This window comes from Lithobates pipiens, unplaced genomic scaffold, assembly GCF_037356315.1.
Source record: "Lithobates pipiens isolate NorthernLeopardFrog02 unplaced genomic scaffold, aLitPip1_a1.2 Scaffold_18, whole genome shotgun sequence".
NCBI lineage: Eukaryota > Metazoa > Chordata > Amphibia > Anura > Ranidae > Lithobates > Lithobates pipiens.
This window is the reverse complement of record NW_027507758.1, coordinates 655,704,587-655,727,672: the sequence shown is the minus strand read 5'-3', so window position 1 is coordinate 655,727,672 and position 23,086 is coordinate 655,704,587.

Genomic DNA, 23,086 nt, shown 5'->3' with positions numbered 1-23,086 from the left:
TAGGCAACGGCGTTGTTGTTGTCTCCTAGGCAACGGCGTTGTTGTTGTTGTATCCTAGGTTGTTGTTGTCTCCTAGGCAACGGCGTTGTTGTTGTCTCCTAGGCAACGGCGTTGTTGTTGTTGTATCCTAGGCAACGGCGTTGTTGTTGTTGTATCCTAGGCAATGGCGTTGTTGTTGTCTCCTAGGCATCGGCGTTGTTGTTGTTGTCTCCTAGGCAATGGCGTTGTTGTTGTTGTCTCCTAGGCAACGGCGTTGTTGTTGTTGTCTCCTAGGCAACGGCGTTGTTGTCTCCTAGGCAACGGCGTTGTTGTTGTTGTCTCCTAGGCAACGGCGTTGTTGTATCCTAGGTTGTTGTTGTCTCCTAGGCAACGGCGTTGTTGTTGTCTCCTAGGCAATGGCGTTGTTGCCTCCTAGGCAACGGCGTTGTTGTCTCCTAGGCAACGGCGTTGTTGTCTCCTAGGCAACGGCGTTGTTGTTGGGGTATCCTAGGCAACGGCGTTGTTGTTGTTGTTTCCTAGGCAACGGCGTTGTTGTTGTTGTCTCCTTGGCAACGGCGTTGTTGTTGTCTCCTAGGCAACGGCGTTGTTGTTGTTGTCTCCTTGGCAACGGCGTTGTTGTTGTTGTTTCCTAGGCAATGGCGTTGTTGTCTCCTAGGCAACGGCGTTGTTGTTGTTGTCTCCTAGGCAACGGCGTTGTTGTTGTCTCCTAGGCAACGGCGTTGTTGTTGTCTCCTAGGCAACGGTGTTGTTGTCTCCTAGGCAACAGAGTTGTTGTTGTCTCCTAGGCAACGGCGTTGTTGTTGTTGTCTCCTAGGCAACGGCGTTGTTGTTGTTGTCTCCTTGGCAACGGCGTTGTTGTTGTCTCCTAGGCAACGGCGTTGTTGTTGTTGTCTCCTTGGCAACGGCGTTGTTGTTGTTGTTTCCTAGGCAATGGCGTTGTTGTCTCCTAGGCAACGGCGTTGTTGTTGTTGTCTCCTAGGCAACGGCGTTGTTGTTGTTGTCTCCTTGGCAACGGCGTTGTTGTTGTTGTCTCCTAGGCAATGGCGTTGTTGTCTCCTAGGCAACGGCGTTGTTGTTGTTGTTGTCTCCTAGGCAACGGCGTTGTTGTTGTTGTCTCCTTGGCAACGGCGTTGTTGTTGTTGTCTCCTAGGCAACGGTGTTGTTGCTGTTGTCTCCTAGGCAACGGCGTTGCTGTTGTCTCCTAGGCAACGGCGTTGTTGTTGTTGTCTCCTAGGCAACGGCGTTGTTGTTGTTGTCTCCTAGGCAACGGCGTTCTTGTTGTTGTCTCCTAGGCAACGGCGTTGTTGTTGTTGTCTCCTAGGCAACAGAGTTGTTGTTGTCTCCTAGGCAATGGCGTTGTTGTTGTTGTCTCCTAGGCAACAGCGTTGTTGTCTCCTTGGCAACGGCGTTGTTGTTGTTGTCTCCTAGGCAACGGCGTTGTTGTTGTTGTCTCCTAGGCAACGGCGTTGTTGTTGTTGTCTCCTTGGCAACGGCGTTGTTGTTGTTGTCTCCTAGGCAACGGTGTTGTTGCTGTTGTCTCCTAGGCAACGGCGTTGTTGTTGTCTCCTAGGCAACGGCGTTGTTGTTGTTGTCTCCTAGGCAACAGAGTTGTTGTCTCCTAGGCAACGGCGTTGTTGTTGTTGTCTCCTTGGCAACGGCGTTGTTGTTGTTGTCTCCTAGGCAATGGCGTTGTTGTCTCCTAGGCAACGGCGTTGTTGTTGTTGTCTCCTAGGCAATGGCGTTGTTGTTGTTGTCTCCTTGGCAACGGCGTTGTTGTTGTTGTCTCCTAGGCAACGGTGTTGTTGCTGTTGTCTCCTAGGCAACGGCGTTGCTGTTGTCTCCTAGGCAACGGCGTTGTTGTTGTCTCCTAGGCAACGGCGTTGTTGTTGTTGTCTCCTAGGCAACAGAGTTGTTGTTGTCTCCTAGGCAACGGCGTTGTTGTTGTTGTCTCCTAGGCAACGGCGTTGTTGTTGTTGTCTCCTTGGCAACGGCGTTGTTGTTGTTGTCTCCTAGGCAATGGCGTTGTTGTCTCCTAGGCAACGGCGTTGTTGTTGTTGTCTCCTTGGCAACGGCGTTGTTGTTGTTGTCTCCTAGGCAACGGTGTTGTTGCTGTTGTCTCCTAGGCAACGGCGTTGCTGTTGTCTCCTAGGCAACGGCGTTGTTGTTGTCTCCTAGGCAACGGCGTTGTTGTTGTTGTCTCCTAGGCAACAGCGTTGTTGTTGTCTCCTAGGCAACGGCATTGTTGTTGTTGTCTCCTAGACAACAGAGTTGTTGTTGTCTCCTAGGCAACGGCGTTGTTGTTGTTGTCTCCTAGGCAACAGCGTTGTTGTTGTTGTTGTCTCCTTGGCAACGGCGTTGTTGTTGTTGTCTCCTAGGCAACGGCGTTGTTGTTGTTGTCTCCTAGGCAACGGCGTTGTTGTTGTTGTCTCCTTGGCAACGGCGTTGTTGTTGTTGTCTCCTAGGCAACGGTGTTGTTGCTGTTGTCTCCTAGGCAACGGCGTTGTTGTTGTCTCCTAGGCAACGGCGTTGTTGTTGTTGTCTCCTAGGCAACGGCGTTGTTGTTGTTGTCTCCTTGGCAATGGCGTTGTTGTCTCCTAGGCAACGGCGTTGTTGTGGTTGTCTCCTAGGCAACGGCGTTGTTGTTGTTGTCTCCTAGGCAACAGAGTTGTTGTTGTCTCCTAGGCAACGGCGTTGTTGTTGTTGTCTCCTAGGCAACGGCGTTGTTGTTGTTGTCTCCTTGGCAACGGCGTTGTTGTTGTTGTCTCCTAGGCAATGGCGTTGTTGTCTCCTAGGCAACGGCGTTGTTGTTGTTGTCTCCTAGGCAACGGCGTTGTTGTTGTTGTCTCCTTGGCAACGGCGTTGTTGTTGTTGTCTCCTAGGCAACGGTGTTGTTGCTGTTGTCTCCTAGGCAACGGCGTTGCTGTTGTCTCCTAGGCAACGGCGTTGTTGTTGTTGTCTCCTAGGCAACGGCGTTGTTGTTGTTGTCTCCTAGGCAACGGCGTTGTTGTTGTTGTCTCCTAGACAACAGAGTTGTTGTTGTCTCCTAGACAACAGAGTTGTTGTTGTCTCCTAGGCAACGGCGTTGTTGTTGTTGTCTCCTAGGCAACGGCGTTGTTGTTGTTGTCTCCTTGGCAACGGCGTTGTTGTTGTTGTCTCCTAGGCAACGGTGTTGTTGCTGTTGTCTCCTAGGCAACGGCGTTGTTGTTGTCTCCTAGGCAACGGCGTTGTTGTTGTTGTCTCCTAGGCAACGGCGTTGTTGTTGTTGTCTCCTAGGCAACGGCGTTGTTGTTGTTGTCTCCTTGGCAATGGCGTTGTTGTCTCCTAGGCAACGGCGTTGTTGTTGTTGTCTCCTAGGCAACGGCGTTGTTGTTGTTGTCTCCTTGGCAACGGCGTTGTTGTTGTTGTCTCCTAGGCAACGGTGTTGTTGCTGTTGTCTCCTAGGCAACGGCGTTGCTGTTGTCTCCTAGGCAACGGCGTTGTTGTTGTTGTCTCCTAGGCAACGGCGTTGTTGTTGTTGTCTCCTAGGCAACAGAGTTGTTGTTGTCTCCTAGGCAACGGCGTTGTTGTTGTCTCCTAGGCAACGGCGTTGTTGTTGTTGTCTCCTAGGCAACAGCGTTGTTGTCTCCTTGGCAACGGCGTTGTTGTCTCCTAGGCAACGGCGTTGTTGTTGTTGTCTCCTAGGCAACGGCGTTGTTGTTGTTGTCTCCTTGGCAACGGCGTTGTTGTTGTTGTCTCCTAGGCAACGGTGTTGTTGCTGTTGTCTCCTAGGCAACGGCGTTGTTGTTGTCTCCTAGGCAACGGCGTTGTTGTTGTTGTCTCCTAGGCAACGGCGTTGTTGTTGTTGTCTCCTTGGCAATGGCGTTGTTGTCTCCTAGGCAACGGCGTTGTTGTTGTTGTCTCCTAGGCAACGGCGTTGTTGTTGTTGTCTCCTTGGCAACGGCGTTGTTGTTGTTGTCTCCTAGGCAACGGTGTTGTTGCTGTTGTCTCCTAGGCAACGGCGTTGCTGTTGTCTCCTAGGCAACGGCGTTGTTGTTGTTGTCTCCTAGGCAACGGCGTTGTTGTTGTTGTCTCCTAGGCAACAGAGTTGTTGTTGTCTCCTAGGCAACGGCGTTGTTGTTGTCTCCTAGGCAACGGCGTTGTTGTTGTTGTCTCCTAGGCAACAGCGTTGTTGTCTCCTTGGCAACGGCGTTGTTGTCTCCTAGGCAACGGCGTTGTTGTTGTTGTCTCCTAGGCAACGGCGTTGTTGTTGTTGTCTCCTTGGCAACGGCGTTGTTGTTGTTGTCTCCTAGGCAACGGTGTTGTTGCTGTTGTCTCCTAGGCAACGGCGTTGTTGTTGTCTCCTAGGCAACGGCGTTGTTGTTGTTGTCTCCTAGGCAACAGAGTTGTTGTCTCCTAGGCAACGGCGTTGTTGTTGTTGTCTCCTTGGCAACGGCGTTGTTGTTGTTGTCTCCTATGCAATGGCGTTGTTGTCTCCTAGGCAACGGCGTTGTTGTTGTTGTCTCCTAGGCAACGGCGTTGTTGTTGTTGTCTCCTTGGCAACGGCGTTGTTGTTGTTGTCTCCTAGGCAACGGTGTTGTTGCTGTTGTCTCCTAGGCAACGGCGTTGCTGTTGTCTCCTAGGCAACGGCGTTGTTGTTGTCTCCTAGGCAACGGCGTTGTTGTTGTTGTCTCCTAGGCAACAGAGTTGTTGTTGTCTCCTAGGCAACGGCGTTGTTGTTGTTGTCTCCTAGGCAACGGCGTTGTTGTTGTTGTCTCCTTGGCAACGGCGTTGTTGTTGTTGTCTCCTAGGCAATGGCGTTGTTGTCTCCTAGGCAACGGCGTTGTTGTTGTTGTCTCCTTGGCAACGGCGTTGTTGTTGTTGTCTCCTAGGCAACGGTGTTGTTGCTGTTGTCTCCTAGGCAACGGCGTTGCTGTTGTCTCCTAGGCAACGGCGTTGTTGTTGTCTCCTAGGCAACGGCGTTGTTGTTGTTGTCTCCTAGGCAACGGCGTTGTTGTTGTCTCCTAGGCAACGGCATTGTTGTTGTTGTCTCCTAGACAACAGAGTTGTTGTTGTCTCCTAGGCAACGGCGTTGTTGTTGTTGTCTCCTAGGCAACAGCGTTGTTGTTGTTGTCTCCTTGGCAACGGCGTTGTTGTTGTTGTCTCCTAGGCAACGGCGTTGTTGTTGTTGTCTCCTAGGCAACGGCGTTGTTGTTGTTGTCTCCTTGGCAACGGCGTTGTTGTTGTTGTCTCCTAGGCAACGGTGTTGTTGCTGTTGTCTCCTAGGCAACGGCGTTGTTGTTGTCTCCTAGGCAACGGCGTTGTTGTTGTTGTCTCCTAGGCAACGGCGTTGTTGTTGTTGTCTCCTTGGCAATGGCGTTGTTGTCTCCTAGGCAACGGCGTTGTTGTGGTTGTCTCCTAGGCAACGGCGTTGTTGTTGTTGTCTCCTAGGCAACAGAGTTGTTGTTGTCTCCTAGGCAACGGCGTTGTTGTTGTTGTCTCCTAGGCAACGGCGTTGTTGTTGTTGTCTCCTTGGCAACGGCGTTGTTGTTGTTGTCTCCTAGGCAATGGCGTTGTTGTCTCCTAGGCAACTGCGTTGTTGTTGTTGTCTCCTAGGCAACGGCGTTGTTGTTGTTGTCTCCTTGGCAACGGCGTTGTTATTGTTGTCTCCTAGGCAACGGTGTTGTTGCTGTTGTCTCCTAGGCAAAGGCGTTGCTGTTGTCTCCTAGGCAACGGCGTTGTTGTTGTTGTCTCCTAGGCAACGGCGTTGTTGTTGTTGTCTCCTAGGCAACGGCGTTGTTGTTGTTGTCTCCTAGACAACAGAGTTGTTGTTGTCTCCTAGGCAACGGCGTTGTTGTTGTTGTCTCCTAGGCAACAGCGTTGTTGTTGTTGTCTCCTTGGCAACGGCGTTGTTGTTGTTGTCTCCTAGGCAACGGCGTTGTTGTTGTTGTCTCCTAGGCAACAGCGTTGTTGTTGTTGTCTCCTTGGCAACGGCGTTGTTGTTGTTGTCTCCTAGGCAACGGTGTTGTTGCTGTTGTCTCCTAGGCAACGGCGTTGTTGTTGTCTCCTAGGCAACGGCGTTGTTGTTGTTGTCTCCTAGGCAACGGCGTTGTTGTTGTTGTCTCCTAGGCAACGGCGTTGTTGTTGTTGTCTCCTTGGCAACGGCGTTGTTGTTGTTGTCTCCTAGGCAATGGCGTTGTTGTCTCCTAGGCAACGGCGTTGTTGTTGTTGTCTCCTAGGCAACGGCGTTGTTGTTGTTGTCTCCTTGGCAACGGCGTTGTTGTTGTTGTCTCCTAGGCAACGGCGTTGTTGTTGTTGTCTCCTTGGCAACGGCGTTGTTGTTGTTGTCTCCTAGGCAACGGTGTTGTTGCTGTTGTCTCCTAGGCAACGGCGTTGTTGTTGTCTCCTAGGCAACGGCGTTGTTGTTGTTGTCTCCTAGGCAACAGAGTTGTTGTCTCCTAGGCAACGGCGTTGTTGTTGTTGTCTCCTAGGCAACGGCGTTGTTGTTGTTGTCTCCTTGGCAACGGCGTTGTTGTCTCCTAGGCAACGGCGTTGTTGTTGTTGTCTCCTAGGCAACGGCGTTGTTGTTGTTGTCTCCTTGGCAACGGCGTTGTTGTTGTTGTCTCCTAGGCAACGGTGTTGTTGCTGTTGTCTCCTAGGCAACGGCGTTGCTGTTGTCTCCTAGGCAACGGCGTTGTTGTTGTTGTCTCCTAGGCAACGGCGTTGTTGTTGTCTCCTAGGCAACGGCGTTGTTGTTGTCTCCTAGGCAACGGTGTTGTTGTCTCCTAGGCAACAGAGTTGTTGTTGTCTCCTAGGCAACGGCGTTGTTGTTGTTGTCTCCTAGGCAACGGCGTTGTTGTTGTTGTCTCCTTGGCAACGGCGTTGTTGTTGTTGTCTCCTAGGCAACGGTGTTGTTGCTGTTGTCTCCTAGGCAACGGCGTTGCTGTTGTCTCCTAGGCAACGGCGTTGTTGTTGTCTCCTAGGCAACGGCGTTGTTGTTGTTGTCTCCTAGGCAACGGCGTTGTTGTTGTTGTCTCCTAGGCAACGGCGTTGTTGTTGTTGTCTCCTAGACAACAGAGTTGTTGTTGTCTCCTAGGCAACGGCGTTGTTGTTGTTGTCTCCTAGGCAACAGCGTTGTTGTTGTTGTCTCCTTGGCAACGGCGTTGTTGTTGTTGTCTCCTAGGCAACGGCGTTGTTGTTGTTGTCTCCTTGGCAACGGCGTTGTTGTTGTCTCCTAGGCAACGGTGTTGTTGTTGTTGTCTCCTAGGCAACGGCGTTGTTGTTGTTGTCTCCTAGGCAACGGCGTTGTTGTTGTTGTCTCCTTGGCAACGGCGTTGTTGTTGTTGTCTCCTAGGCAACGGTGTTGTTGTTGTTGTCTCCTAGGCAACGGCGTTGTTGTTGTTGTCTCCTTGGCAATGGCGTTGTTGTTGTCTCCTAGGCAACGGCGTTGTTGTTGTCTCCTAGGCAACGGTGTTGTTGTCTCCTAGGCAACAGAGTTGTTGTTGTCTCCTAGGCAACGGCGTTGTTGTTGTTGTCTCCTAGGCAACGGCGTTGTTGTTGTTGTCTCCTTGGCAACGGCGTTGTTGTTGTCTCCTAGGCAACGGCGTTGTTGTTGTTGTCTCCTTGGCAACGGCGTTGTTGTTGTTGTTTCCTAGGCAATGGCGTTGTTGTCTCCTAGGCAACGGCGTTGTTGTTGTTGTCTCCTAGGCAACGGCGTTGTTGTTGTCTCCTAGGCAACGGCGTTGTTGTTGTCTCCTAGGCAACGGTGTTGTTGTCTCCTAGGCAACAGAGTTGTTGTTGTCTCCTAGGCAACGGCGTTGTTGTTGTTGTCTCCTAGGCAACGGCGTTGTTGTTGTTGTCTCCTTGGCAACGGCGTTGTTGTTGTCTCCTAGGCAACGGCGTTGTTGTTGTTGTCTCCTTGGCAACGGCGTTGTTGTTGTTGTTTCCTAGGCAATGGCGTTGTTGTCTCCTAGGCAACGGCGTTGTTGTTGTTGTCTCCTAGGCAACGGCGTTGTTGTTGTTGTCTCCTAGGCAACGGCGTTGTTGTTGTTGTCTCCTAGGCAACGGCGTTGTTGTTGTCTCCTAGGCAACGGCGTTGTTGTTGTTGTCTCCTAGGCAACGGCGTTGTTGTTGTTGTCTCCTTGGCAACGGCGTTGTTGTTGTTGTCTCCTAGGCAACGGCGTTGTTGTTGTTGTCTCCTTGGCAACGGCGTTGTTGTTGTTGTTTCCTAGGCAATGGCGTTGTTGTCTCCTAGGCAACGGCGTTGTTGTTGTTGTCTCCAAGGCAACGGCGTTGTTGTTTTTGTCTCCTTGGCAACGGCGTTGTTGTTGTTGTCTCCTAGGCAATGGCGTTGTTGTCTCCTAGGCAACGGCGTTGTTGTTGTTGTCTCCTAGGCAACGGCGTTGTTGTTGTTGTCTCCTTGGCAACGGCGTTGTTGTTGTTGTCTCCTAGGCAACGGTGTTGTTGCTGTTGTCTCCTAGGCAACGGCGTTGTTGTTGTTGTCTCCTAGGCAACAGCGTTGTTGTCTCCTTGGCAACGGCGTTGTTGTTGTTGTCTCCTAGGCAACGGCGTTGTTGTTGTCTCCTAGGCAACGGCGTTGTTGTTGTTGTCTCCTTGGCAACGGCGTTGTTGTTGTTGTCTCCTAGGCAACGGTGTTGTTGCTGTTGTCTCCTAGGCAACGGCATTGTTGTTGTCTCCTAGGCAACTGCGTTGTTGTTGTCTCCTAGGCAACGGCATTGTTGTTGTTGTCTCCTAGACAACAGAGTTGTTGTTGTCTCCTAGGCAACGGCGTTGTTGTTGTTGTCTCCTAGGCAACAGCGTTGTTGTTGTTGTCTCCTTGGCAACGGCGTTGTTGTTGTTGTCTCCTAGGCAACGGCGTTGTTGTTGTTGTCTCCTAGGCAACGGCGTTGTTGTTGTTGTCTCCTTGGCAACGGCGTTGTTGTTGTTGTCTCCTAGGCAACGGTGTTGTTGCTGTTGTCTCCTAGGCAACGGCGTTGTTGTTGTTGTCTCCTAGGCAACGGCGTTGTTGTTGTTGTCTCCTTGGCAATGGCGTTGTTGTCTCCTAGGCAACGGCGTTGTTGTGGTTGTCTCCTATGCAACGGCGTTGTTGTTGTTGTCTCCTAGGCAACAGAGTTGTTGTTGTCTCCTAGGCAACGGCGTTGTTGTTGTTGTCTCCTAGGCAACGGCGTTGTTGTTGTCTCCTTGGCAACGGCGTTGTTGTTGTTGTCTCCTAGGCAATGGCGTTGTTGTCTCCTAGGCAACGGCGTTGTTGTTGTTGTCTCCTAGGCAACGGCGTTGTTGTTGTTGTCTCCTTGGCAACGGCGTTGTTATTGTTGTCTCCTAGGCAACGGTGTTGTTGCTGTTGTCTCCTAGGCAACGGCGTTGCTGTTGTCTCCTAGGCAACGGCGTTGTCTTTGTTGTCTCCTAGGCAACGGCGTTGTTGTTGTTGTCTCCTAGGCAACGGCGTTGTTGTTGTTGTCTCCTAGACAACAGAGTTGTTGTTGTCTCCTAGGCAACGGCGTTGTTGTTGTTGTCTCCTAGGCAACAGCGTTGTTGTTGTTGTCTCCTTGGCAACGGCGTTGTTGTTGTTGTCTCCTAGGCAACGGCGTTGTTGTTGTTGTCTCCTAGGCAACAGCGTTGTTGTTGTTGTCTCCTTGGCAACGGCGTTGTTGTTGTTGTCTCCTAGGCAACGGTGTTGTTGCTGTTGTCTCCTAGGCAACGGCGTTGCTGTTGTCTCCTAGGCAACGGCGTTGTTGTTGTCTCCTAGGCAATGGCGTTGTTGTTGTTGTCTCCTAGGCAACAGCGTTGTTGTCTCCTTGGCAACGGCGTTGTTGTTGTTGTCTCCTAGGCAACGGCGTTGTTGTTGTTGTCTCCTAGGCAACGGCGTTGTTGTTGTTGTCTCCTTGGCAACGGCGTTGTTGTTGTTGTCTCCTAGGCAACGGTGTTGTTGCTGTTGTCTCCTAGGCAACGGCGTTGTTGTTGTCTCCTAGGCAACGGCGTTGTTGTTGTTGTCTCCTAGGCAACAGAGTTGTTGTCTCCTAGGCAACGGCGTTGTTGTTGTTGTCTCCTTGGCAACGGCGTTGTTGTTGTTGTCTCCTAGGCAATGGCGTTGTTGTCTCCTAGGCAACGGCGTTGTTGTTGTTGTCTCCTAGGCAACGGCGTTGTTGTTGTTGTCTCCTTGGCAACGGCGTTGTTGTTGTTGTCTCCTAGGCAACGGTGTTGTTGCTGTTGTCTCCTAGGCAACGGCGTTGCTGTTGTCTCCTAGGCAACGGCGTTGTTGTTGTCTCCTAGGCAACGGCGTTGTTGTTGTTGTCTCCTAGGCAACAGAGTTGTTGTTGTCTCCTAGGCAACGGCGTTGTTGTTGTTGTCTCCTAGGCAACGGCGTTGTTGTTGTTGTCTCCTTGGCAACGGCGTTGTTGTTGTTGTCTCCTAGGCAATGGCGTTGTTGTCTCCTAGGCAACGGCGTTGTTGTTGTTGTCTCCTTGGCAACGGCGTTGTTGTTGTTGTCTCCTAGGCAACGGTGTTGTTGCTGTTGTCTCCTAGGCAACGGCGTTGCTGTTGTCTCCTAGGCAACGGCGTTGTTGTTGTCTCCTAGGCAACGGCGTTGTTGTTGTTGTCTCCTAGGCAACAGCGTTGTTGTTGTCTCCTAGGCAACGGCATTGTTGTTGTTGTCTCCTAGACAACAGAGTTGTTGTTGTCTCCTAGGCAACGGCGTTGTTGTTGTTGTCTCCTAGGCAACAGCGTTGTTGTTGTTGTTGTCTCCTTGGCAACGGCGTTGTTGTTGTTGTCTCCTAGGCAACGGCGTTGTTGTTGTTGTCTCCTAGGCAACGGCGTTGTTGTTGTTGTCTCCTTGGCAACGGCGTTGTTGTTGTTGTCTCCTAGGCAACGGTGTTGTTGCTGTTGTCTCCTAGGCAACGGCGTTGTTGTTGTCTCCTAGGCAACGGCGTTGTTGTTGTTGTCTCCTAGGCAACGGCGTTGTTGTTGTTGTCTCCTTGGCAATGGCGTTGTTGTCTCCTAGGCAACGGCGTTGTTGTGGTTGTCTCCTAGGCAACGGCGTTGTTGTTGTTGTCTCCTAGGCAACAGAGTTGTTGTTGTCTCCTAGGCAACGGCGTTGTTGTTGTTGTCTCCTAGGCAACGGCGTTGTTGTTGTTGTCTCCTTGGCAACGGCGTTGTTGTTGTTGTCTCCTAGGCAATGGCGTTGTTGTCTCCTAGGCAACGGCGTTGTTGTTGTTGTCTCCTAGGCAACGGCGTTGTTGTTGTTGTCTCCTTGGCAACGGCGTTGTTGTTGTTGTCTCCTAGGCAACGGTGTTGTTGCTGTTGTCTCCTAGGCAACGGCGTTGCTGTTGTCTCCTAGGCAACGGCGTTGTTGTTGTTGTCTCCTAGGCAACGGCGTTGTTGTTGTTGTCTCCTAGGCAACGGCGTTGTTGTTGTTGTCTCCTAGGCAACGGCGTTGTTGTTGTTGTCTCCTTGGCAATGGCGTTGTTGTCTCCTAGGCAACGGCGTTGTTGTTGTTGTCTCCTAGGCAACGGCGTTGTTGTTGTTGTCTCCTTGGCAACGGCGTTGTTGTTGTTGTCTCCTAGGCAACGGTGTTGTTGCTGTTGTCTCCTAGGCAACGGCGTTGCTGTTGTCTCCTAGGCAACGGCGTTGTTGTTGTTGTCTCCTAGGCAACGGCGTTGTTGTTGTTGTCTCCTAGGCAACAGAGTTGTTGTTGTCTCCTAGGCAACGGCGTTGTTGTTGTCTCCTAGGCAACGGCGTTGTTGTTGTTGTCTCCTAGGCAACAGCGTTGTTGTCTCCTTGGCAACGGCGTTGTTGTCTCCTAGGCAACGGCGTTGTTGTTGTTGTCTCCTAGGCAACGGCGTTGTTGTTGTTGTCTCCTTGGCAACGGCGTTGTTGTTGTTGTCTCCTAGGCAACGGTGTTGTTGCTGTTGTCTCCTAGGCAACGGCGTTGTTGTTGTCTCCTAGGCAACGGCGTTGTTGTTGTTGTCTCCTAGGCAACAGAGTTGTTGTCTCCTAGGCAACGGCGTTGTTGTTGTTGTCTCCTTGGCAACGGCGTTGTTGTTGTTGTCTCCTATGCAATGGCGTTGTTGTCTCCTAGGCAACGGCGTTGTTGTTGTTGTCTCCTAGGCAACGGCGTTGTTGTTGTTGTCTCCTTGGCAACGGCGTTGTTGTTGTTGTCTCCTAGGCAACGGTGTTGTTGCTGTTGTCTCCTAGGCAACGGCGTTGCTGTTGTCTCCTAGGCAACGGCGTTGTTGTTGTCTCCTAGGCAACGGCGTTGTTGTTGTTGTCTCCTAGGCAACAGAGTTGTTGTTGTCTCCTAGGCAACGGCGTTGTTGTTGTTGTCTCCTAGGCAACGGCGTTGTTGTTGTTGTCTCCTTGGCAACGGCGTTGTTGTTGTTGTCTCCTAGGCAATGGCGTTGTTGTCTCCTAGGCAACGGCGTTGTTGTTGTTGTCTCCTTGGCAACGGCGTTGTTGTTGTTGTCTCCTAGGCAACGGTGTTGTTGCTGTTGTCTCCTAGGCAACGGCGTTGCTGTTGTCTCCTAGGCAACGGCGTTGTTGTTGTCTCCTAGGCAACGGCGTTGTTGTTGTTGTCTCCTAGGCAACGGCGTTGTTGTTGTCTCCTAGGCAACGGCATTGTTGTTGTTGTCTCCTAGACAACAGAGTTGTTGTTGTCTCCTAGGCAACGGCGTTGTTGTTGTTGTCTCCTAGGCAACAGCGTTGTTGTTGTTGTCTCCTTGGCAACGGCGTTGTTGTTGTTGTCTCCTAGGCAACGGCGTTGTTGTTGTTGTCTCCTAGGCAACGGCGTTGTTGTTGTTGTCTCCTTGGCAACGGCGTTGTTGTTGTTGTCTCCTAGGCAACGGTGTTGTTGCTGTTGTCTCCTAGGCAACGGCGTTGTTGTTGTCTCCTAGGCAACGGCGTTGTTGTTGTTGTCTCCTAGGCAACGGCGTTGTTGTTGTTGTCTCCTTGGCAATGGCGTTGTTGTCTCCTAGGCAACGGCGTTGTTGTGGTTGTCTCCTAGGCAACGGCGTTGTTGTTGTTGTCTCCTAGGCAACAGAGTTGTTGTTGTCTCCTAGGCAACGGCGTTGTTGTTGTTGTCTCCTAGGCAACGGCGTTGTTGTTGTTGTCTCCTTGGCAACGGCGTTGTTGTTGTTGTCTCCTAGGCAATGGCGTTGTTGTCTCCTAGGCAACGGCGTTGTTGTTGTTGTCTCCTAGGCAACGGCGTTGTTGTTGTTGTCTCCTTGGCAACGGCGTTGTTATTGTTGTCTCCTAGGCAACGGTGTTGTTGCTGTTGTCTCCTAGGCAAAGGCGTTGCTGTTGTCTCCTAGGCAACGGCGTTGTTGTTGTTGTCTCCTAGGCAACGGCGTTGTTGTTGTTGTCTCCTAGGCAACGGCGTTGTTGTTGTTGTCTCCTAGACAACAGAGTTGTTGTTGTCTCCTAGGCAACGGCGTTGTTGTTGTTGTCTCCTAGGCAACAGCGTTGTTGTTGTTGTCTCCTTGGCAACGGCGTTGTTGTTGTTGTCTCCTAGGCAACGGCGTTGTTGTTGTTGTCTCCTAGGCAACAGCGTTGTTGTTGTTGTCTCCTTGGCAACGGCGTTGTTGTTGTTGTCTCCTAGGCAACGGTGTTGTTGCTGTTGTCTCCTAGGCAACGGCGTTGTTGTTGTCTCCTAGGCAACGGCGTTGTTGTTGTTGTCTCCTAGGCAACGGCGTTGTTGTTGTTGTCTCCTAGGCAACGGCGTTGTTGTTGTTGTCTCCTTGGCAATGGCGTTGTTGTCTCCTAGGCAACGGCGTTGTTGTTGTTGTCTCCTAGGCAACGGCGTTGTTGTTGTTGTCTCCTAGGCAACGGCGTTGTTGTTGTTGTCTCCTAGGCAACGGTGTTGTTGCTGTTGTCTCCTAGGCAACGGCGTTGCTGTTGTCTCCTAGGCAACGGCGTTGTTGTTGTTGTCTCCTAGGCAACGGCGTTGTTGTTGTCTCCTAGGCAACGGCGTTGTTGTTGTCTCCTAGGCAACGGTGTTGTTGTCTCCTAGGCAACAGAGTTGTTGTTGTCTCCTAGGCAACGGCGTTGTTGTTGTTGTCTCCTAGGCAACGGCGTTGTTGTTGTTGTCTCCTTGGCAACGGCGTTGTTGTTGTTGTCTCCTAGGCAACGGTGTTGTTGCTGTTGTCTCCTAGGCAACGGCGTTGCTGTTGTCTCCTAGGCAACGGCGTTGTTGTTGTCTCCTAGGCAACGGCGTTGTTGTTGTTGTCTCCTAGGCAACGGCGTTTTTGTTGTTGTCTCCTAGGCAACGGCGTTGTTGTTGTTGTCTCCTAGACAACAGAGTTGTTGTTGTCTCCTAGGCAACGGCGTTGTTGTTGTTGTCTCCTAGGCAACAGCGTTGTTGTTGTTGTCTCCTTGGCAACGGCGTTGTTGTTGTTGTCTCCTAGGCAACGGCGTTGTTGTTGTTGTCTCCTTGGCAACGGCGTTGTTGTTGTCTCCTAGGCAACGGTGTTGTTGTTGTTGTCTCCTAGGCAACGGCGTTGTTGTTGTTGTCTCCTAGGCAACGGCGTTGTTGTTGTTGTCTCCTTGGCAACGGCGTTGTTGTTGTTGTCTCCTAGGCAACGGTGTTGTTGTTGTTGTCTCCTAGGCAACGGCGTTGTTGTTGTTGTCTCCTTGGCAATGGCGTTGTTGTTGTCTCCTAGGCAACGGCGTTGTTGTTGTCTCCTAGGCAACGGTGTTGTTGTCTCCTAGGCAACAGAGTTGTTGTTGTCTCCTAGGCAACGGCGTTGTTGTTGTTGTCTCCTAGGCAACGGCGTTGTTGTTGTTGTCTCCTTGGCAACGGCGTTGTTGTTGTCTCCTAGGCAACGGCGTTGTTGTTGTTGTCTCCTTGGCAACGGCGTTGTTGTTGTTGTTTCCTAGGCAATGGCGTTGTTGTCTCCTAGGCAACGGCGTTGTTGTTGTTGTCTCCTAGGCAACGGCGTTGTTGTTGTCTCCTAGGCAACGGCGTTGTTGTTGTCTCCTAGGCAACGGTGTTGTTGTCTCCTAGGCAACAGAGTTGTTGTTGTCTCCTAGGCAACGGCGTTGTTGTTGTTGTCTCCTAGGCAACGGCGTTGTTGTTGTTGTCTCCTTGGCAACGGCGTTGTTGTTGTCTCCTAGGCAACGGCGTTGTTGTTGTTGTCTCCTTGGCAACGGCGTTGTTGTTGTTGTTTCCTAGGCAATGGCGTTGTTGTCTCCTAGGCAACGGCGTTGTTGTTGTTGTCTCCTAGGCAACGGCGTTGTTGTTGTTGTCTCCTAGGCAACGGCGTTGTTGTTGTTGTCTCCTAGGCAACGGCGTTGTTGTTGTCTCCTAGGCAACGGCGTTGTTGTTGTTGTCTCCTAGGCAACGGCGTTGTTGTTGTTGTCTCCTTGGCAACGGCGTTGTTGTTGTTGTCTCCTAGGCAACGGCGTTGTTGTTGTTGTCTCCTTGGCAACGGCGTTGTTGTTGTTGTTTCCTAGGCAATGGCGTTGTTGTCTCCTAGGCAACGGCGTTGTTGTTGTTGTCTCCAAGGCAACGGTGTTGTTGCTGTTGTCTCCTAGGCAACGGCGTTGCTGTTGTCTCCTAGGCAACGGCGTTGTTGTTGTTGTCTCCTAGGCAACGGCGTTGTTGTTGTTGTCTCCTTGGCAACGGCGTTGTTGTTGTTGTTTCCTAGGCAATGGCGTTGTTGTCTCCTTGGCAACGGCGTTGTTGTTGTTGTCTCCTAGGCAACGGTGTTGTTGCTGTTGTCTCCTAGGCAACGGCGTTGCTGTTGTCTCCTAGGCAACGGCGTTGTTGTTGTTGTCTCCTAGGCAACGGCGTTGTTGTTGTTGTCTCCTAGGCAACGGCGTTGTTGTTGTTGTCTCCTAGGCAACAGAGTTGTTGTTGTCTCCTAGGCAACGGCGTTGTTGTTGTTGTCTCCTAGGCAACAGCGTTGTTGTCTCCTTGGCAACGGCGTTGTTGTTGTTGTCTCCTAGGCAACGGCGTTGTTGTTGTCTCCTAGGCAACGGCGTTGTTGTTGTTGTCTCCTTGGCAACGGCGTTGTTGTTGTTGTCTCCTAGGCAACGGTGTTGTTGCTGTTGTCTCCTAGGCAACGGCATTGTTGTTGTCTCCTAGGCAACGGCGTTGTTGTTGTCTCCTAGGCAACGGCATTGTTGTTGTTGTCTCCTAGACAACAGAGTTGTTGTTGTCTCCTAGGCAACGGCGTTGTTGTTGTTGTCTCCTAGGCAACAGCGTTGTTGTTGTTGTCTCCTTGGCAACGGCGTTGTTGTTGTTGTCTCCTAGGCAACGGCGTTGTTGTTGTTGTCTCCTAGGCAACGGCGTTGTTGTTGTTGTCTCCTTGGCAACGGCGTTGTTGTTGTTGTCTCCTAGGCAACGGTGTTGTTGCTGTTGTCTCCTAGGCAACGGCGTTGTTGTTGTTGTCTCCTAGGCAACGGCGTTGTTGTTGTTGTCTCCTTGGCAATGGCGTTGTTGTCTCCTAGGCAACGGCGTTGTTGTGGTTGTCTCCTATGCAACGGCGTTGTTGTTGTTGTCTCCTAGGCAACAGAGTTGTTGTTGTCTCCTAGGCAACGGCGTTGTTGTTGTTGTCTCCTAGGCAACGGCGTTGTTGTTGTCTCCTTGGCAACGGCGTTGTTGTTGTTGTCTCCTAGGCAATGGCGTTGTTGTCTCCTAGGCAACGGCGTTGTTGTTGTTGTCTCCTAGGCAACGGCGTTGTTGTTGTTGTCTCCTTGGCAACGGCGTTGTTATTGTTGTCTCCTAGGCAACGGTGTTGTTGCTGTTGTCTCCTAGGCAACGGCGTTGCTGTTGTCTCCTAGGCAACGGCGTTGTCTTTGTTGTCTCCTAGGCAACGGCGTTGTTGTTGTTGTCTCCTAGGCAACGGCGTTGTTGTTGTTGTCTCCTAGACAACAGAGTTGTTGTTGTCTCCTAGGCAACGGCGTTGTTGTTGTTGTCTCCTAGGCAACAGCGTTGTTGTTGTTGTCTCCTTGGCAACGGCGTTGTTGTTGTTGTCTCCTAGGCAACGGCGTTGTTGTTGTTGTCTCCTAGGCAACAGCGTTGTTGTTGTTGTCTCCTTGGCAACGGCGTTGTTGTTGTTGTCTCCTAGGCAACGGTGTTGTTGCTGTTGTCTCCTAGGCAACGGCGTTGCTGTTGTCTCCTAGGCAACGGCGTTGTTGTTGTCTCCTAGGCAACGGCGTTGTTGTTGTTGTCTCCTAGGCAACGGCGTTGTTGTTGTTGTCTCCTAGGCAACGGCGTTGTTGTTGTTGTCTCCTAGACAACAGAGTTGTTGTTGTCTCCAAGGCAACGGCGTTGTTGTTTTTGTCTCCTTGGCAACGGCGTTGTTGTTGTTGTCTCCTAGGCAATGGCGTTGTTGTCTCCTAGGCAACGGCGTTGTTGTTGTTGTCTCCTAGGCAACGGCGTTGTTGTTGTTGTCTCCTTGGCAACGGCGTTGTTGTTGTTGTCTCCTAGGCAACGGTGTTGTTGCTGTTGTCTCCTAGGCAACGGCGTTGTTGTTGTCTCCTAGGCAACGGCGTTGTTGTTGTTGTCTCCTAGGCAACAGAGTTGTTGTTGTTGTCTCCTAGGCAACGGCGTTGTTGTTGTTGTCTCCTAGGCAACAGAGTTGTTGTTGTTGTCTCCTAGGCAACGGCGTTGTTGTTGTCTCCTAGGCAACGGCGTTGTTGTCTCCTAGGCAACGGCGTTGTTGTTGTTGTCTCCTAGGCAACGGCGTTGTTGTTTTTGTCTCCTTGGCAACGGCGTTGTTGTTGTTGTCTCCTAGGCAATGGCGTTGTTGTCTCCTAGGCAACGGCGTTGTTGTTGTTGTCTCCTAGGCAACGGCGTTGTTGTTGTTGTCTCCTTGGCAACGGCGTTGTTGTTGTTGTCTCCTAGGCAACGGTGTTGTTGCTGTTGTCTCCTAGGCAACGGCGTTGCTGTTGTCTCCTAGGCAACGGCGTTGTTGTTGTTGTCTCCTAGGCAACGGCGTTGTTGTTGTTGTCTCCTAGGCAACGGCGTTGTTGTTGTTGTCTCCTAGGCAACAGAGTTGTTGTTGTCTCCTAGGCAACGGTGTTGTTGTTGTTGTCTCCTAGGCAACAGCGTTGTTGTCTCCTTGGCAACGGCGTTGTTGTTGTTGTCTCCTAGGCAACGGCGTTGTTGTTGTCTCCTAGGCAACGGCGTTGTTGTTGTTGTCTCCTTGGCAACGGCGTTGTTGTTGTTGTCTCCTAGGCAACGGTGTTGTTGCTGTTGTCTCCTAGGCAACGGCATTGTTGTTGTCTCCTAGGCAACGGCGTTGTTGTTGTCTCCTAGGCAACGGCATTGTTGTTGTTGTCTCCTAGACAACAGAGTTGTTGTTGTCTCCTAGGCAACGGCGTTGTTGTTGTTGTCTCCTAGGCAACAGCGTTGTTGTTGTTGTCTCCTTGGCAACGGCGTTGTTGTTGTTGTCTCCTAGGCAACGGCGTTGTTGTTGTTGTCTCCTAGGCAACGGCGTTGTTGTTGTTGTCTCCTTGGCAACGGCGTTGTTGTTGTTGTCTCCTAGGCAACGGTGTTGTTGCTGTTGTCTCCTAGGCAACGGCGTTGTTGTTGTCTCCTAGGCAACGGCGTTGTTGTTGTTGTCTCCTAGGCAACGGCGTTGTTGTTGTTGTCTCCTTGGCAATGGCGTTGTTGTCTCCTAGGCAACGGCGTTGTTGTGGTTGTCTCCTAGGCAACGGCGTTGTTGTTGTTGTCTCCTAGGCAACAGAGTTGTTGTTGTCTCCTAGGCAACGGCGTTGTTGTTGTTGTCTCCTAGGCAACGGCGTTGTTGTTGTCTCCTTGGCAACGGCGTTGTTGTTGTTGTCTCCTAGGCAATGGCGTTGTTGTCTCCTAGGCAACGGCGTTGTTGTTGTTGTCTCCTAGGCAACGGCGTTGTTGTTGTTGTCTCCTAGGCAACGGCGTTGTTGTTGTTGTCTCCTTGGCAACGGCGTTGTTATTGTTGTCTCCTAGGCAACGGCGTTGTTGTTGTTGTCTCCTAGGCAACGGCGTTGTTGTTGTTGTCTCCTTGGCAACGGCGTTGTTGTTGTTGTCTCCTAGGCAACGGTGTTGTTGCTGTTGTCTCCTAGGCAACGGCGTTGCTGTTGTCTCCTAGGCAACGGCGTTGTTGTTGTTGTCTCCTAGGCAACGGCGTTGTTGTTGTTGTCTCCTAGGCAACGGCGTTGTTGTTGTTGTCTCCTAGGCAACAGAGTTGTTGTTGTCTCCTAGGCAACGGCGTTGTTGTTGTTGTCTCCTAGGCAACAGCGTTGTTGTCTCCTTGGCAACGGCGTTGTTGTTGTTGTCTCCTAGGCAACGGCGTTGTTGTTGTCTCCTAGGCAACGGCGTTGTTGTTGTTGTCTCCTTGGCAACGGCGTTGTTGTTGTTGTCTCCTAGGCAACGGTGTTGTTGCTGTTGTCTCCTAGGCAACGGCATTGTTGTTGTCTCCTAGGCAACGGCGTTGTTGTTGTCTCCTAGGCAACGGCATTGTTGTTGTTGTCTCCTAGACAACAGAGTTGTTGTTGTCTCCTAGGCAACGGCGTTGTTGTTGTTGTCTCCTAGGCAACAGCGTTGTTGTTGTTGTCTCCTTGGCAACGGCGTTGTTGTTGTTGTCTCCTAGGCAACGGCGTTGTTGTTGTTGTCTCCTAGGCAACGGCGTTGTTGTTGTTGTCTCCTTGGCAACGGCGTTGTTGTTGTTGTCTCCTAGGCAACGGTGTTGTTGCTGTTGTCTCCTAGGCAACGGCGTTGTTGTTGTCTCCTAGGCAACGGCGTTGTTGTTGTTGTCTCCTAGGCAACGGCGTTGTTGTTGTTGTCTCCTTGGCAATGGCGTTGTTGTCTCCTAGGCAACGGCGTTGTTGTGGTTGTCTCCTAGGCAACGGCGTTGTTGTTGTTGTCTCCTAGGCAACAGAGTTGTTGTTGTCTCCTAGGCAACGGCGTTGTTGTTGTTGTCTCCTAGGCAACGGCGTTGTTGTTGTCTCCTTGGCAACGGCGTTGTTGTTGTTGTCTCCTAGGCAATGGCGTTGTTGTCTCCTAGGCAACGGCGTTGTTGTTGTTGTCTCCTAGGCAACGGCGTTGTTGTTGTTGTCTCCTTGGCAACGGCGTTGTTATTGTTGTCTCCTAGGCAACGGTGTTGTTGCTGTTGTCTCCTAGGCAACGGCGTTGCTGTTGTCTCCTAGGCAACGGCGTTGTCTTTGTTGTCTCCTAGGCAACGGCGTTGTTGTTGTTGTCTCCTAGGCAACGGCGTTGTTGTTGTTGTCTCCTAGACAACAGAGTTGTTGTTGTCTCCTAGGCAACGGCGTTGTTGTTGTTGTCTCCTAGGCAACAGCGTTGTTGTTGTTGTCTCCTTGGCAACGGCGTTGTTGTTGTTGTCTCCTAGGCAACGGCGTTGTTGTTGTTGTCTCCTAGGCAACAGCGTTGTTGTTGTTGTCTCCTAGGCAACGGCGTTGTTGTTGTTGTCTCCTTGGCAATGGCGTTGTTGTTGTCTCCTAGGCAACGGCGTTGTTGTTGTCTCCTAGGCAACGGTGTTGTTGTCTCCTAGGCAACAGAGTTGTTGTTGTCTCCTAGGCAACGGCGTTGTTGTTGTTGTCTCCTAGGCAACGGCGTTGTTGTTGTTGTCTCCTTGGCAACGGCGTTGTTGTTGTCTCCTAGGCAACGGCGTTGTTGTTGTTGTCTCCTTGGCAACGGCGTTGTTGTTGTTGTTTCCTAGGCAATGGCGTTGTTGTCTCCTAGGCAACGGCGTTGTTGTTGTTGTCTCCTAGGCAACGGCGTTGTTGTTGTCTCCTAGGCAACGGCGTTGTTGTTGTCTCCTAGGCAACGGTGTTGTTGTCTCCTAGGCAACAGAGTTGTTGTTGTCTCCTAGGCAACGGCGTTGTTGTTGTTGTCTCCTAGGCAACGGCGTTGTTGTTGTTGTCTCCTTGGCAACGGCGTTGTTGTTGTCTCCTAGGCAACGGCGTTGTTGTTGTTGTCTCCTTGGCAACGGCGTTGTTGTTGTTGTTTCCTAGGCAATGGCGTTGTTGTCTCCTAGGCAACGGCGTTGTTGTTGTTGTCTCCTAGGCAACGGCGTTGTTGTTGTTGTCTCCTAGGCAACGGCGTTGTTGTTGTTGTCTCCTAGGCAACGGCGTTGTTGTTGTCTCCTAGGCAACGGCGTTGTTGTTGTTGTCTCCTAGGCAACGGCGTTGTTGTTGTTGTCTCCTTGGCAACGGCGTTGTTGTTGTTGTCTCCTAGGCAACGGCGTTGTTGTTGTTGTCTCCTTGGCAACGGCGTTGTTGTTGTTGTTTCCTAGGCAATGGCGTTGTTGTCTCCTAGGCAACGGCGTTGTTGTTGTTGTCTCCAAGGCAACGGCGTTGTTGTTTTTGTCTCCTTGGCAACGGCGTTGTTGTTGTTGTCTCCTAGGCAATGGCGTTGTTGTCTCCTAGGCAACGGCGTTGTTGTTGTTGTCTCCTAGGCAACGGCGTTGTTGTTGTTGTCTCCTTGGCAACGGCGTTGTTGTTGTTGTCTCCTAGGCAACGGTGTTGTTGCTGTTGTCTCCTAGGCAACGGCGTTGTTGTTGTTGTCTCCTAGGCAACAGCGTTGTTGTCTCCTTGGCAACGGCGTTGTTGTTGTTGTCTCCTAGGCAACGGCGTTGTTGTTGTCTCCTAGGCAACGGCGTTGTTGTTGTTGTCTCCTTGGCAACGGCGTTGTTGTTGTTGTCTCCTAGGCAACGGTGTTGTTGCTGTTGTCTCCTAGGCAACGGCATTGTTGTTGTCTCCTAGGCAACTGCGTTGTTGTTGTCTCCTAGGCAACGGCATTGTTGTTGTTGTCTCCTAGACAACAGAGTTGTTGTTGTCTCCTAGGCAACGGCGTTGTTGTTGTTGTCTCCTAGGCAACAGCGTTGTTGTTGTTGTCTCCTTGGCAACGGCGTTGTTGTTGTTGTCTCCTAGGCAACGGCGTTGTTGTTGTTGTCTCCTAGGCAACGGCGTTGTTGTTGTTGTCTCCTTGGCAACGGCGTTGTTGTTGTTGTCTCCTAGGCAACGGTGTTGTTGCTGTTGTCTCCTAGGCAACGGCGTTGTTGTTGTTGTCTCCTAGGCAACGGCGTTGTTGTTGTTGTCTCCTTGGCAATGGCGTTGTTGTCTCCTAGGCAACGGCGTTGTTGTGGTTGTCTCCTATGCAACGGCGTTGTTGTTGTTGTCTCCTAGGCAACAGAGTTGTTGTTGTCTCCTAGGCAACGGCGTTGTTGTTGTTGTCTCCTAGGCAACGGCGTTGTTGTTGTCTCCTTGGCAACGGCGTTGTTGTTGTTGTCTCCTAGGCAATGGCGTTGTTGTCTCCTAGGCAACGGCGTTGTTGTTGTTGTCTCCTAGGCAACGGCGTTGTTGTTGTTGTCTCCTTGGCAACGGCGTTGTTATTGTTGTCTCCTAGGCAACGGTGTTGTTGCTGTTGTCTCCTAGGCAACGGCGTTGCTGTTGTCTCCTAGGCAACGGCGTTGTCTTTGTTGTCTCCTAGGCAACGGCGTTGTTGTTGTTGTCTCCTAGGCAACGGCGTTGTTGTTGTTGTCTCCTAGACAACAGAGTTGTTGTTGTCTCCTAGGCAACGGCGTTGTTGTTGTTGTCTCCTAGGCAACAGCGTTGTTGTTGTTGTCTCCTTGGCAACGGCGTTGTTGTTGTTGTCTCCTAGGCAACGGCGTTGTTGTTGTTGTCTCCTAGGCAACAGCGTTGTTGTTGTTGTCTCCTTGGCAACGGCGTTGTTGTTGTTGTCTCCTAGGCAACGGTGTTGTTGCTGTTGTCTCCTAGGCAACGGCGTTGCTGTTGTCTCCTAGGCAACGGCGTTGTTGTTGTCTCCTAGGCAATGGCGTTGTTGTTGTTGTCTCCTAGGCAACAGCGTTGTTGTCTCCTTGGCAACGGCGTTGTTGTTGTTGTCTCCTAGGCAACGGCGTTGTTGTTGTTGTCTCCTAGGCAACGGCGTTGTTGTTGTTGTCTCCTTGGCAACGGCGTTGTTGTTGTTGTCTCCTAGGCAACGGTGTTGTTGCTGTTGTCTCCTAGGCAACGGCGTTGTTGTTGTCTCCTAGGCAACGGCGTTGTTGTTGTTGTCTCCTAGGCAACAGAGTTGTTGTCTCCTAGGCAACGGCGTTGTTGTTGTTGTCTCCTTGGCAACGGCGTTGTTGTTGTT